We start from the raw sequence: 9,282 nt of genomic DNA, 5'->3' as shown, positions 1-9,282 counted from the left end.
CTAGATGTTCAGGAGTCTTATGGCTTTGGGGTAGAAGCTGTTTAGAAGCATCTTGGACCTAGACTTGGCGCTCCGGTACCGCTTGTAGTGCGGTAGCAGAGAGAACAGCCTATGACTAGGGTGGCTGGAGTCTTTGACAATTTTTAGGGCTTTCCTCTGACACCGCCAGGTATAGAGGTCCTGGATGGCAGGAAGCTTGGACCCGGTGATGTACTGGGCCGTTCGTACCTCCCTCTGTAGTGCCTTGTGGTCGGAGGCCGAGCAGTTGCCATACCAGGCAGTGATGCAACCAGTCAGGATGCTCTCGATGGTGCAGCTGTAGAACCTTTTGAGGATCTGATGACCCATGCCAAATCTTTTCAGTCTCCTGAGGGGGAATAGGTTCTGTCGCGCCCTCTTCACGACTGTCTTGGTGTGCTTGGACCATGTTAGTTTGTTGGTGATATGGACACCAAGGAACTTGACGCTCTCAACCTGCTCAACTACAGCCCCGTCAATGATAATGGGGGCGTGCTCGGTCCTCCTTTTCCTGTAGTCCACAATCATCTCCTTTGTCTTGATCACGTTGTCCTTGCACCACACAGTCAGGTCTCTGACTGAGCAGGAAGGAAGCTTCTGTCAGCTACGATGTTGTCACGTATTATAATGGACTAGCTTATGGGCAATGATACTTACTCTCTCCTGAGGGACTTTCCAATTATTTTTTTATCAGGACAGATCAGGTAATCACATCTCTGTCTGAGTAATGTTTCAGTTGTTGTCACTTAACAGCTATTTCAGTGGTCTTCTTCCATTTTCAAAATGTAGTTGTGGTGTTTGTTTTTGTCATAGGGAAATGCTATACCTGGAAACCAAGGTATGTTATTTTTTACTGTCAGACAAAAGAAGGAGAGTGTTGGGGTTAGTGCACTCAGTCAGCTAGAGATTAGCCAAGACTGGATCAGAGAGAACTTAGGGTCTCTCTCTCTCTCAACCCCTGAATGCTCAGCTATGAAAAACCATCTGACATTTACTCCTGAGGTGTTGAACTGCTGCGATGTCTATAACTCTGCGCTACGGATCCCTTTTACGGGATCATTTTCATAAACAACCGCTGAATTGCAGGGCGCAAGATATTATAAAAAATATTTATAATCATGCAATCACAAGTGAAATATACCAAAACACAGCTTAGCTTGTTGTTAACCGCTCACGAGTCACCAACCCTGATCCGGTAGCACCCTCCAACTCACCCCACTGATTAGCACAGCTAGCATAGCGTCACAAGTAACTTGTAGCATCTAAATATCATTAAATCACAAGTCCAAGACACCGGATGAAAGATACAGGTCTTGTGAATAAAGCCACCATTTCAGATTTTTAAAATGTTTTACAGGGAAGACAGAATATGTAAATCTATTAGCTAACCACGTTAGCGAAGGACACGATATTTTTACCAGGCAGATTCGGCTAGGCGCCCACGTCCAGTTCACATGCACAACAGATATGATATAACATCGTAAATTGGGTCTTACTATGGCTGATCTTTCATCAGAATGTTGATCAAAGTGTCCTTTGTCAAGATGAGTCGTTGGTTCCGTTCAGAATTCTTCCTTGCCCACTCCATTTAGCACAGGTACCGGTCGAGTGGCACGAATTTCTCAAACGTAAATACAATCCGACAACGGTACATCGCAAAACTCCCGGAAAAATTCAAATAATCTGATTAAACTATATTGAAAAAACATACATTACGATGATATGGTCACATGTATCAAACAAAATTCGACACGGAGATAGTTTGCATACATAACGCCAGCAAAACAGTACACCAACGCAGCTCAAATTCGAGCATTCAGAAAAACCGGAAGTTGTCGGTCACGCCAAAGAAATGGGTCCTATTTCACGTCAGTCCCAGATAAACAAAGAATTTCTCCTCTGACGTCCTCTTGACAACCAGAGGAAGGCGAATGAGGTGTGTTACTGGTCATAGGGGGCACGACCATATATAGGCAGAGCTTTGAAGCCAGCATAACACATCTTAATTTTATGTTCTTGGTCATGGAAAGTGCTGTGGAATGACTTCTGTATCACTCAGAGACAAAATTGAAACGCTTTTAGAAACTAGGGATTGTTTTCTTTCCAATGGTATTATTTATATGCATATAGTAAGAGCAATAATTGAATAAGAGGCAGTTTAATCTGTAGAGCAAATTATGCTAATGCGAAAATATTACCCCCTGTATTCTCACCTATCATGTCAGATTTTGAAAATATGCTTTACAGCGAAAGAAATCCAAGCTTTTGTGAGTGTATCAATCAATGCTAGAACAGCTAGCCCCAAATTAGCATGGTCACGAAAGTCAGAAAAGCAATAAAATGAATCGCTTACCTTTGAAAATCTTTGGATGTTTGCACTCACGAGACTCCCAGTTATACAATAAATGTTCTGTTTGTTCGATAAATATTACTTTTATAACAAAAAATGTTATGTTCAGAAAACCAAAGCCTCGTTCCGTTCGACGAAAATTCCAAAAAGTATCCGTAATGGTCGTAGAAACATGTCAAATGTTTTTTATAATCAATCCTCAGGTTGTTTTTAACAAACATAATCGATAATAATTCAACCGGACCGTAACCTATTCAATAAGAGAGAAAAAGAAAATGGAGAGCTACCCCTCTTGCGCGCAGGAACTAATCAGAGGACACCTGACTAGTTTTGAAAAATCTCGCTCATTTTTCAAAATAAAAGCCTGAAACTATGTTTAAAGCCTGGTCACAGCCTGAGGAAGCCATTGGAAAAGGAATCTGGTTGATACCCCTTTAAATGGAAGAAAGACGGGCCAGGAAACACAGATTAAATTTTTTTTAAAATCACCTCCTGCGTTAGATTTTCTCAGGTTTTAGCCTGCAGAATCAGTTTTGTTGTACTCACAGGCAATATTTTGACTGTTTTGGAAACTTTGGAGTGTTTTCTATCCTAATCTGTAAATTATATGCATATTCTACGATCTGGACCTGAGAAATAGTCAGTTTACCTTGGGAACGTTATTTTAAAAAATTCAAAAAATCTGACCCCTAGCGTCTATAACCACCGTGGTTATTATTTGACACTGCTGGTCATCTACAGTATGAACATTTGAAGAGGACTGGCCACCCCTCGGAGCCTGGTTCCTCTCTAGGTTTCTTCCTAGATTCCTATCTTTGTAAGGAATTTTTCCTAGCCCCTGTGCTTCTGCATTGCTTACTCTTTGGGGTTTTAGGCTGGGTATCTGTATAAGACTTTGTGACAACTGATTTGATACATTCACCTCTGACGGTAAATAATGTACTTACATTCAATAATATTGCTCTGATTTGTCATCCTGAGGGTCCCAGAGATAAAATGTCCCATAGTTCTGTTTCATAAAATCAATTTTTATATTTAAATGTAGGAACTGGGTTCTACAGTTTGAAGCCCTGCTGTTTCTGGCTCCACACCCACCACGCCCGACCATCTAGATGTGTGAAAGTTAGTGTACAAGCCAATGATCCATCATGTATGACATTCCTGAGAGTGTGTAAACTTAAATTTTGTATTGCCATATTTTTTGTATGTTCTCTATAGTTATGTACTTGAAAATGTATCAATTGACCAATTTGGCACATTTGGGCAGACTTGATACAAAATATTGTCCAGTGTTGCAATGCTTCACTGGATCAATCTGAAACTTTGCACACACACAAAATCTAAATTGCGCCTAAACTGCAATATTATATTATGGCCTTTCTCTTGCATTTCAAAGATGATGAAACATTTCTTTTTATAGAAAATGCATGTTTTTTGTTTGTATTGTTTTTTTTACCAGATCCAGTTAGTTTTGGGTATGTCATTTTAGGTGAAAATTTAAAAAAAGGGTCTGATCCTTAAGAGGTTTTAACCCACTGTTACCCGGGTGCCGTGGATGTCGATTAAGGCAGCCCTCCACACCTCTCTGTTTCAGAAGGGTTAGGTTAAATGTGGAAGATACATTTCAGTTTGACAACTGACTAGGTATCACCCTTTTCCTAGGATGGAGGGGCAGATAGCCTACACACACATACTGGCAAAGATTTTCTGCAGGCAGACACTGGAATACGTTTCTGAATGACAGATGGAGGGCTTTGCATAGGTGCTTTGTTGTGTTTTTTTGTAGAACTGGAGAGAAAAAAATCCCGGAATGTAAAATAACATTATTAACCGGTTCCCATGCTTTTAAAATAGCAGTTCTGTTCCGGGACAGTATAGATAACTTTTATTCTCAGTTTTTATTCTTCTTTCAAAAAAAAGTATTTATTTTCTGGTTTTCAGTTCTGTTCCCTGAACCAGTTCCAACCTCTGCAGACAGAAGATTTGGTTCTGGGTTCCAAGTTTTGCCTGAGTCAAATTCCAATTTTACCTCAGAAACAATTCTGTGTTGAGGGCCAGGAAAGTGTTGAGGAAATGACTTCTACATGCCTATTGTCACGTTCTGACCTTAGTTTATTTTTTATGTCTTTGTGTTAGGTTGGTCAGGGCGTGAGTTGGGGTGGGCAGTCTATGTTCTTTTTTCTAGGTTGTTTGTTTTCTATGTGTTTGGCCTGGTGTGGTTCCCAGTCAGAGGCAGCTGTTTATCGTTGTCTCTGATTGGGAGCCATATTTAGGTAGCCTGTTTTCCATTGTGTGTTGTGGGTGGTTATTTTCCGTTTCAGTGTTTGCACCATACGGGACTGTTTCGGTTGTTTGTTTGTACTTTTGTTATTTTGTTCAGTCTTCTGTTGATTTATTAAATATCTCATTATGGACACTTACCACGCTGCACATTGGTCCGATCCTTGCTACTCCTCCTCAGACGAAGAGGAAATTCGTTACACCTATAGGATTAAGGGAAACAACTTGAAATTCTTAACTTGGCTTTAATACCCAGATTAGCTTTCTGCTTAAATGTCACCTTGTATGTTTCCAGGCAAACCAGGAAATGGAAACGATCTCTCTTAGAGGTGAGGATGACCTAATTATGTGTTGACACTTGACCTGTCAGGTCACATCCTATCCTAGTGAGTACATTCATGTCACCAAAGAGCCAGGAGGGTAAAAATACAGATAAAAATGCATTCATTGTCACGCCCTGATCTGTTTCACCTGTCCTTGTGATTGTCTCCACCCCTTCCAGGTGTCGCTTATTTTTCCTTGTGTATTTATCCCTGTGTGTCCTGTCTCTTTTGCCAGTTCGCCTTGTATGTTCAAGACAACCAGTGTGTTTTTTCCTGTGCTCCTGCTTTTTCTATTCTCTTTACTTGTCCTCCTGGTTTTGACCTTTGCCTGTTTTTCTCGACTCCATTCCCGCCTGCCTGACCATTCTGCCTGCCCTGACCTCGAGCTTGCGTGCCATTTTGTACCTCTGGAACTCTGAACTGGTTTTGACCTTTTGCCTGTCTTGTGTAGCTTGTTAATAAACATCTTGGACCTCCTGTGTCTGCATCTGGGTCTCGCCTTGTGCCCTTATATTCATAGCAAAGATGAGCCAAATACAGTACAAGTAGGCCATGGTATTGCAGAAGAGCATTAAAGTGATAGTTCACCTAAATTACAAAATGTATTTCTATATGTTTCCAAATCATCCCAACATGACTGAAATTGATTGTGTAGCTCGATGAAGTTACTTAAAGATTGAATCCTTATTTGGTGAAACTGCCAATTCTGTTTGGGATACAAAACAATAATCCTTCATACCTGTCCTAAAATGTCTAGGGTGATACTGCATATTGATTTGGGTAAATAGGACACTACTCTGTGTATTTCTAAACCCTGCAGCTATGGGAAAGGACCTGTATTTGCTCATCTAACCATTTTTTCCCACCTGAGTTAAGGAACACTGACTCACACAAACACACACCTGCTCTCTCCACTACCAGTCAGGAAGCTGGTGTTGTAAACTACAAAGGAACCGAGTACAGTATCATAAGGATTGTGAGGAATACAGAGAAAATGTGCACACACACACTGAAAGAGATGCACTCATGCTTTGACTTAATACATTTAGGGATACATTTTGGTTTCCTGGTCCAAGATTACGCCTTGTCCCGGACTAAAAAGAATGCTTAATGGAGAATCTCTTATGAAAAACATATTTCATCTTTGTCATTTCCAGGTGTATCATAATGTTCTGAGACTGGCAGAAGCATAATTGAAAATAAAAACCAAGACCAGACAATATGGAGATGCTCAACTTCACCAATTACTCCAACCTCAGCTCAGACAATGGAAGCAGTAGTCTCTTCTCTGGGAGTCCCTATAAGACGTTAGGGATTGTCCTCATCATCCTGGGGGCTGGGTCACTCAGTCTCGTCACCGTCATTGGCAACATCCTGGTTATGCTCTCCATAAAGGTTTGGAATAAAGATCCATCACTTAATTGTTTTCATTATTTATATGTGTATGATACAGGTTGTCTCTCCAATAGTTGAAAATGTCACCTTTTGATATTACAAAAACAGGAGGCAAATAGCCAATATCCATTACAACAAAAAAACTGGAAACCTGTTATTCTTTAGTGTTGTGATGCAAAGATATTGGCAAAACGCATGCCACATTTTAGGGTCAGGAGTTATTCCTGACCATGTGACCTGACCAGGAAAATCTGGGCTTTAGTCATAGCCTTGGTCAGATCGTACGGTCAGGAAAAACTCCTGGGTCTACACATATTATTGTATTATTTGACAGTACTCTATGTTCTAATATTCTCATGTACAGTATGCTCTTTCATGAAAGTCAGTGGGAACCTCCAGACTGTCAACACCTATTTCCTGTTCAGCCTGGCCTGTGCTGACCTCATCATTGGCCTGTGCTCCATGAACCTCTACACCATCTACATCGGGATTGGACACTGGCCCTTAGGCCCGGTTGTGTGCGACCTGTGGTTGGCCATTGATTACGTGTTCAGCAACGGCAGTGTTATGAACCTCCTCAACATCAGCTTCGACCGCTACTTCTGCATCACCAAGCCTCTCAACTATCCGGTGCGGAACCTTTATGGCAGGGATGATGATCGTAGTGACCTGGGTGATGTCCTTCTCCAAAGTGACAATGACGTTCAACACGGCCATCGCTGCTTTCTACCTGCCCGTGGCCATCAGGATCGGACTCTACTGGCGCATCTCCAGGTGCCATGAGGATGGGTGCAGGGCTGAGCCCAATGACTGCACTGTGACTGGGGAGTAGGAGGAGGAGGGTGGGGATGAAGAGTACAATGGCAGGAGGCCCTGCAGAGGGGAAGGGCCAGACAGAGAAAGCTCTACCACAACAGTCAGTAACCTTGCATCATCATCCAGTCAAAGAGAAGAGCCTGGCCTATCACAGAAGGTGCCAAACAGTGAGGCCAAACCCAGACAGACGTAGTGTTGCTCTCAAAACCAGGTCACAGGCTGTGGCCCCAAACTCTCCTGTATCAGAAGTAACACCCAGCCTGAAGGAGAAACATATACAATCACTCACAGCTACACAGACCACCCCTGCCGCAGAGAAACATAGCCTGGTGACACGGACACTGTTAAAGGTGACTGATATGAAATGTATGAAAATGTATCAACATGAAAAAATGCATGCATCCTGGTTAAACCTCTAACACTTTTCTGTCTCCAGGTGACCAGGAACTCCAAGCAGAGCCCCAAGAGAAAGACTAAGAGGAAGGGCCGTCCGTCCCGGGAGAAGATGACCTGCACCATCATGGCCATCCTGGTGGCGTTCGTGGCCATGTGGATACCCTACAATGTGATGGGGCTCATCAACACCTTCTGCTCCAGCTGAATCCCCAACTCGCTGTGGACCATCGGCTACTGGCTGTGCTATGTCAACCCATCAACCCAGCCTGTTACGCCCTGTGCAACACCACCTTCAAGAACACCTTCAGACAGCTGCTGCTTCGCCAGTACAGGAACATAAGCACAACACAATGAGGTCATGAGGACCAGGTGGTCAGGGTTTAGTGCAGAGAAGCTGCTGTCTTCATTCACTCAGGACTGTATAGTAAATGTCCTGAAAGTACTTATAGCTATCGTTTACATCTATCCAGTCATTTTAGATCTGCACAGGGGGCTGAAGGAGGGCAGAAGAAACACGGAAGATGGAAGAGGGGAGCACTTTTTGTGAATGAAAAACAACTGGTGTATCTATCTAAGGTGGAGTTGGTGGTGGTGGTTTTCTATGATTTGGTTCCAAATTAAAATGCTATGATCATGAAATGTTTGGTTCCAACATTGTGGCCAAACTCTGTTTACATAATGGCTATCTATAGTATGTATTGGGTATGTCTACTCTAAGGTATGTCTCGGGTGTGTCTGGGTGATTCTGTCTTACATCTTGTGATTGATTATTGTCCAGCGCTTGTTTGCTGTTTGTTACACAGGTGCAGTGGCAGACGTTTGTTCAGAGCTGTTTCTGCACTTTTCAGATACTAAAGGTTTGTTGGTAATGTGTTGCTACAGTACTATGACACATGGTTATAGATCTTCCCCTTTGTAAGTATAAATGAGGTTTCTGAGAAAGAACACCAAAAACAGGCTTTCTATGTGTTTGATGCCATTCATTTCGCTCCATTCCAGACATTATCATGATCCGTTCTCCCCTCAGCAGCCTCCACTGCTGTACAAATAGACCTGTAAATACACACTGAACAAAAATAGAAACGCAACATGTGAAGTGTTGGTCCCATGTTTAATGAGTGGAAATAAAAAATCCCAGCAATGTTCCATAACCACTAAAACCTTATTTCTCTAAAATGTGTGCACAAATTTGTTTATATCCCTGTTAGTGAGCATTGCTCCTTTGCCAAGATAATCCATCCAACTGACACGTGTGGCATATCAAGAAGCTGATTAAAACCTGTTTGGGATAGGGGGCAGCATTTTCACTTTTGGATGAATTGGTGCCCAAATTGAAGGGCCTCCTACTCTGTCCCAGATGATAATATATGCATATTATTACTATTGGATAGAAAACACTGAAGTTTCTAAAACTGTTTGAATTATGTCTGTGAGTATAACAGAACTCATATGGCAGGCAAACTTCCAAACAGGAAGTGAGAATTCTGAAAAGGGTCGATGTGAAAGTCATCGCCTATTCAATTCCCTGTAATTTATGGATCTGTTTGCACTTCATACGCCTTCCACTAGATGTCAACAGTCAGTAGAACGTGGAATGAAGCCTCTAGTGTGATGTGGGGCCGGATGGGAGGTGTTTCAGTCACTGGTCTGGCAGATTGCCAGTTCCTGGTCACGCGCGCTAGTCATGGAATGGCAATGTGTGCC

At 42.3% G+C, this 9,282-nt stretch overlaps 1 pseudogene; it reads left to right on the top strand.

The window, feature by feature from the left end:
• The first annotated feature begins 6,192 nt into the window (after positions 1–6,192).
• Positions 6,193–8,255, top strand: LOC139584026 (muscarinic acetylcholine receptor M2-like; annotated as a pseudogene).
• Positions 8,256–9,282: the final 1,027 nt, after the last annotated feature.

Source organism: Salvelinus alpinus, chromosome 9, assembly GCF_045679555.1.
Source record: "Salvelinus alpinus chromosome 9, SLU_Salpinus.1, whole genome shotgun sequence".
In the NCBI taxonomy this organism is placed as follows: domain Eukaryota; kingdom Metazoa; phylum Chordata; class Actinopteri; order Salmoniformes; family Salmonidae; genus Salvelinus; species Salvelinus alpinus.
The sequence above is the reverse complement of the archived record's forward strand: the minus strand, read 5'-3'. Positions and strand labels throughout refer to the sequence as shown.